At 40.3% G+C, this 6,096-nt stretch overlaps 1 long non-coding RNA gene across 3 annotated transcripts; it reads left to right on the top strand.

Moving 5' to 3' along the window:
* Positions 1 to 1,478: 1,478 nt before the first annotated feature.
* Positions 1,479 to 2,894, top strand: LOC106792426. Of its 3 annotated transcripts, none has more exons than XR_001382289.1 (3): positions 1,479 to 1,729; positions 2,134 to 2,771; positions 2,855 to 2,894. It is a non-coding gene; the product is annotated as an uncharacterized LOC106792426 (long non-coding RNA). The 3 variants fall into 3 exon arrangements; XR_001382290.1 differs by having other exon boundaries at positions 2,137 to 2,771; XR_001382288.1 differs by lacking the exon at positions 1,479 to 1,729 and having other exon boundaries at positions 1,751 to 2,771.
* Positions 2,895 to 6,096: the final 3,202 nt, after the last annotated feature.

Here is a 6,096-nt window from a genome sequence, read left to right on the forward strand (position 1 = left end):
TCGGAAATATTTCAATTTTTCAAACGTGTAGTTTCTCGTATCTATATCAAGTTTAATTTGATTTTTACGAGATACAAAATCATATCCATTTTCTAAGAGACAATAAAAGATTACGAATTTTTTGAATCGTTATATACATACGGGAGACGACTTTTTATTGCACGAGAAATAAACATCTATAGAATAACTCGCTTATATTTCCCCTTGGGTGGTTCGTACTTATGTTTATATCCTGTGACTCCTTCGAGATGGATCTCGAATATGTCGGTCTCTTCTCAAAGCAAAGATTCTCTCTCGTTTCCTTTACGTTTATCTCTGTTTCTCTTCTGGAAATCGTCACCGGAAGGCACGATAAACATCCATGACACCGCAAATGAAACGTAACGATGTATCGAGGGAACATTACAGTGATGAACATCTGACGTAGAATATGAACTCTCTCTCTCTCTTCTTTCTTGGATAAATTCATTGACAGATTATATATATATATATATATATATAGTGAATTATCTCTAGAAATGTAAAATATTTCAAAAGAAAAGACAAATATGACGGACGCGTGATTCGCGATACGTTATCTCGGAAAAATGAAATATCACGATGTTGAAAAGATTTAAGATGAAAAAGAAAAAAACAAAAGTCAAGAGAAAATGACGGACAGGTTCGATAAATTCAAATTTGAAATGACGGTATTAATATTAAAAGAAAAAAAAAAAAAAAAAAGGAACCCTCGCGACGCGGTAATAAAAAGAAATAAAATTCTAAAAGATCTGATAATATCCGGAAGCATTATCCTAATTACTGAAGAGAGAGAGAAAGAGAGAGAGAGAGAGAGAGAGAGAGAGAGAGAGAGTCATTGAATGTTCGGTCAGACATACATATCTGTCTATTGATAAGCAAGGTAGAAGGAAGGTATCCTTCCATCTGTTTCTCTTTGGTTTGCGTTAATTGGTAACGATGATGGAGACCAGAGAGAGGAGAAGAGATTCCTTCGTTTCTCCTTGGTATATCAATCGTCATTGAAAAGAAACGAGGTCTTTGGTTGGTGCCGGTCAGAGAGAGCATCGATGCTACTGCTGGTGCTGCTGCTGCACTGGGTTTCAAGTTTCGAGGTAGGCCGAGTGTCGACCAGGTGGATGACCGCAGGTCGTCCGCGAGGGTTGATGACTCGGCCGAAGGAAAAATCCGGAAACGAGGGTGGAAGGCCCGGCATAGTCGGCCGCCGCCATGGGTAAGTGCGTACGAGAGAGAATGCGAGAGAATATATATACCTATGTATGTATTTGTCTGTGTGTGTATATGTGTGTGTTGTATATACCAACACGAGTTGATGCAGACGTTGGGAGACTCTCATAGAGTCGCCTCGATCGGCGCTGCCTCCGCATGGCACGCCAGAAAGAGTCAAAGAGAGAGAGAGAGAGAGAAAGAGTAAAACTGTTCCCTCTCTCTCTCTCTCTCTTTTTCATTCTCTCTGTCCGTCAGTCTGTCTCTCACTCTCTATCAGAGTCGTTTTACTCTTTTCTTCTGGCATACCTGGTCGTTTCGTCTCTCTCGGTCGGACGAGTGTTCGGTCGGTCGGTCGGTCGGTCGGTTGGTCGGTCGTTTGCTTGCTTGCTAGCTAGCTAGCTTGCTTTCTTTCATCCCCCCAGCCAGAAGGATGATCCTCGACGGGGTGGAGCCACCCACGCCCACGCAGGCCAAGCATAGGCCTACCCCAACGTAACTCGCAGTGCGTATAGCTACCCTTTAGGCCGCCGCTACCGTTACCGCTACCGCTACCGCTCTGCAACCACCCCCAATCCCCCAGCAGACGCATAGGGGGCGTGTACGAGCCCCCGTGCCTCTTCCTTCCGCTCTGCACTGCTTCGTTCCGTGCCTTACCGTACTACACACACACACACACGCAAACACACACATCCTGCCTGCCTGCGAGCCATTCTGCCAACACCAGCCCTGCCAACCACCAACCCTGCCAACCGACCCTGCCACTCCTCGCTACGTCTATCTCTTTCTTTCTCCCTCTCTTTACTTTCCCCTTCTCTCTCTCTCTCTCTCTGTCTTTCTGTGTCTGTGTGTGCGTGTGTGTTTTTTCTTTTCTCTCTTTTTCTTTCTAACTTTCTTGCCTTTTGCAAGAAGACGAACCACGTGTGCGAGGCTGCTTTTCATGGCTAGACGAGCTCTCGATGTCATCGTTGCCGACGACACTGACGACGATGAAGGAGCTGACCCGATGGATAAGGAGGAGAAGGAGGAGAGGAGGAGGTGGGAATAAGGTCAGGACTAGTGGACACGGAGGATCGTGTCTAGCTTTGTGCTTCAAGTTTGAGGTGTCTGGTCTACGTTAATCTATTCGAGATGTTATGATAGATGGTAGGTGTTTGTTTTTTTTTTATTTTTTTACTATGTGACCGAACAGGTGAAAATGAGGAACGTTTATTAATTCAATTCTCAATATGTTGGTGTACACTTGTGCAAATATCCGACTATAAATGCATTACTTTCTAAGAAATCTATAAACTATTATGTTGATATAGAAATAAGCTAATAATATGGGTAATGATAATACTCAATAAATGTGTTGTTCAATAATCGTTTCATAGAAATATTATGAAAATATATATCTAAGGAGATAAAATAAACTAATCGGATTAATAATGACAGAGAGAGAGGGAGAGAGAGAAGTCGAGTGAAAGATGAGTTATTGTTTAAAAAGCATGTAAAAGGACATAACGCACGGGGTCGTGGCAGGCACCTGTCTTCGGAAGTACACGGTAAGGGCCTAACGCAGCTTATTGGTGGAAACTTTCTCGAACCGGTTGGCACCTGTTCCACTGACTTCTCTCCTTGTCTACAGCTTCTGGCATAATGGAGAAAGCAACTGAGAAAGAGAGGGGAAAAAAAAGAGAAGAGAAAGGAACAAGACAAACTCTCGTCGTTGTCATCGTCTTCGTCTTCGTCTTTGTACAATGCTGGTTGGTATCGAGTCCCAGAGACGAAGAGAAGAACCGACAGGAAACGCTAAGGGGGAAAGGAGAACGTACGGAATAAGAAAAAAAGAAAAAAGAAAAAAGAAAAGAAAGAAGAAGAAGAAGAAGCACATGATGGCCCAAGTAACTCCGCGGTATTCCGCGAAGGCCGATCTTCGAAAGACGAAGGGAGTTAACGTGCTCGTAGGTTCGCAGACTTACTTACGTACGAGTTTCATTGTAATTCGCATGATGCCTCGAAAACGAGAGAAGGCGTGGCTCGAACTATCTTTTTTTTTTTTTCCTTACGCGATGCCTCTCTTCGTAACGCTCCTAAACGTTTCTCGTGCAACGTTGCATTTTCTTTCTTCATTCAAATATTATCTATCGATAATCGAACAAAATTTGTTCGTACCTTTCAAAAGAAAAAGAATTTTCAAGGATCCATCGAAATTCTAAAATATATATTATTTTTAATTATTGATTATATATTAGATAAGAGAAAAATAATAAATTCGAAAGGATTGATAAAACATAAAGGCTTTAAATTTTGTCAACCTTCTAATAAGATTGAACATTTCATTCGTACGATTAAACGAACGATCAGTAAAATTATTATAATACAACGACAAAATAATATCACGAACAATTTAATAAACCTAATCAATAGATTGAAAGCAACACCTCCGAGCAATGTCATAACGATAATGTTCAATTTTAATAATGACGAATGCAAAGGATCGTGAAATAAATTCTTTGAAATACACATAACTAACTCCCTATGTTTGGATACCTTATTCCTCGAAAGTACAGTGGGCTTTTGCCCAGGTCTCCACCTTCAAAACGTGTCGGCCAATAGGGTTCCCAGTCTAAAGAGAAGGCTCCTCCTCCTAATAACGTCATCTAAAGTCAGGCCTAACTCGAGTTTTTTAATTGGTGCGTCTTGAAGCATTCGTGACGAAAGCTTCAACGCACTCGTATCCTTTTTTTCCCTTTTGAATTTATATTTTAATATATATATATATATATATATATATGTATAATATATATATATATGTATATCCTTACATTCTACGCCTACGTATAAAAAGGTCAATAAAAGTATATAAAAATAAATGTTTATCGCCGGATGTGTACCAGTTAACATTCAATCTAAATAAATCTTTCGCAATTTTTTCCCCGCACAAAAATCCACCCAAAGAGTCTAAGAATATCAAATAAAAAAAGAAAAGAAGAAGAAAAAAAAAAGAAATTAACTCTTAACTAAAAGCCAAATAGAAAAAAAATACTATTGTCGAGGAAGATCAAAGATGGTGAATAATAGTTGGCAAGGTAGAGTTCTTCAAGGGGCCCTACGAGAAGGAAGATCGTGCTGCCAAGGCAGGCATTTTTGTGTCGAGGCAAACACACTCGGCAATGTACGAATGGGGCCCCTTTCGCGTAACACATGCTCTGCACGCACATGCTCTCTCTCTCTCTTTCTCTCTATCTTTTTCTCCATTTCTCTTTTTCTTCTTCTGCAAGTACTATATGCATTGAAGAGAAAAAGCAATAGCAACAGCAGTAGAAACAGCAGCAGCAGCAGCAGCAGGAGCAGCAGGAGCAGGAGCAGTGTTAGTAGGATGTTGGTGCAAGGAAGAGAGTGGTGGAACGTGGACGTGAGAGAGGAAGACGAGATGATCGACGACGATGCAAGAGAGAAAAGAAAGAAGAAGACGAAAGAAGACTAAAGAAGACGAAGACGAAGACGAAGAAGAAGAAGAAGAAGAAGAAGGGGGACAGAAGTCGCCCGTTATTTTTATAGCGTTACGGTAGGTTAGAGCCACGTCCGACCAACCAACGCTTCCAGGCCCAACCTAACCCAACTACTACGTTGCTCTGACTTTGCTCTCTCGCTTTCTCTCTTAAACACGCACACTTGCTCCTTCGTACGCAGCCCTTTCCCATCTCTCCCCCCCATCTCTCCCCCCCATCTCTTCGTGTCCCCCACCTGCAAGGCTGCGTTCATTTATAATGCACGCAAAATTTCATGCAGAGGCGCTTCGCCTGCCTTCTCAATCCTTTGATAACGTAGCAATGTATACGCATATATGCTCACTCCACGTGGACGAACACACACACACACACAAATATAACCGGCTAGCTGACTATATTTAAAAGCGGCATAGGCTTTAGCTTCGTTCGTCTTTCTATCGTCTTTCTATCGTTTTTCTAGTCCTCTTTCCTCCTCCTCCTCCTCCTCCTCCTCCTCCAACCCTCATTCTAGTCATTTTCTTTATCTTTTTTATCGTCATGCTTGTCTTTATTGTCTGTCTTCGTCTTTCTTGGCTGGGAAACGACAACTTCCGGTGGCCACGCTTCTACGACCAAGATGTGTCTCGTGAGAGTGGTTTCTTCAAAAAAGTATTTTTCCTCTCTCTCTCTCTCTCTCTCTCTCTCTCTCTCGGTGTGTTTGTGTGTATTTATTCTTTTATTTATATTTATATATTTGTCCCCTACTCTTCTTCTTCTTCTTTTTCTTCTTCTTTTTCTTCTTCTATTTTTCTTCATGGTGGTCTATAGGAAGAAAGTAATCGTACATGTACATCGTTAATTCTTTTTATGTTAGATATCAGTGGCATTGGTCAGAGATAAATCTTCTTCAATTGGTAAGGATAACAAGTTAAAAAGGATTATAATAGATTAAGTTTCTAACAAAATGATTGTACTAAGTATACTTTTAGAAAAAAAATTCAAAATATAATTTTTGAAATGATTGGAAATAATCATGATCGCTTTATCCTACGAATAAAAAAAGGGGGCGGGGGAGGCAATCGCTTGGCCGCCTAATTAATTACATTTGATTACGAATAAAAAAAAAAAAAAGAAAAAAAGAAAAGAAAAAATTACACCTACAATTAATTATTATTTAACTAATTTTTAAACGCGCGACGTGCGACAAGAAGAGGATTTCATTCGAAAAGAAGAAAATTAAATGTTATCATATGAAAAAAAAAAAATTAATCCTAAATTTAAATTTGTCCAGGAAGTCGAGTAAAATCATAACGAGTAGCTGGGAATAATCTTGTCAAGAGAAATGATCTCATATGAAAAACTCCCATCCCCTACCATATAAATGTGTGTATATGTG

The sequence above is a fragment of the Polistes canadensis genome, unplaced genomic scaffold, assembly GCF_001313835.1.
Source record: "Polistes canadensis isolate GaletaPanama2010 unplaced genomic scaffold, ASM131383v1 scaffold_428, whole genome shotgun sequence".
NCBI classification, from domain to species: Eukaryota; Metazoa; Arthropoda; class Insecta; order Hymenoptera; family Vespidae; genus Polistes; species Polistes canadensis.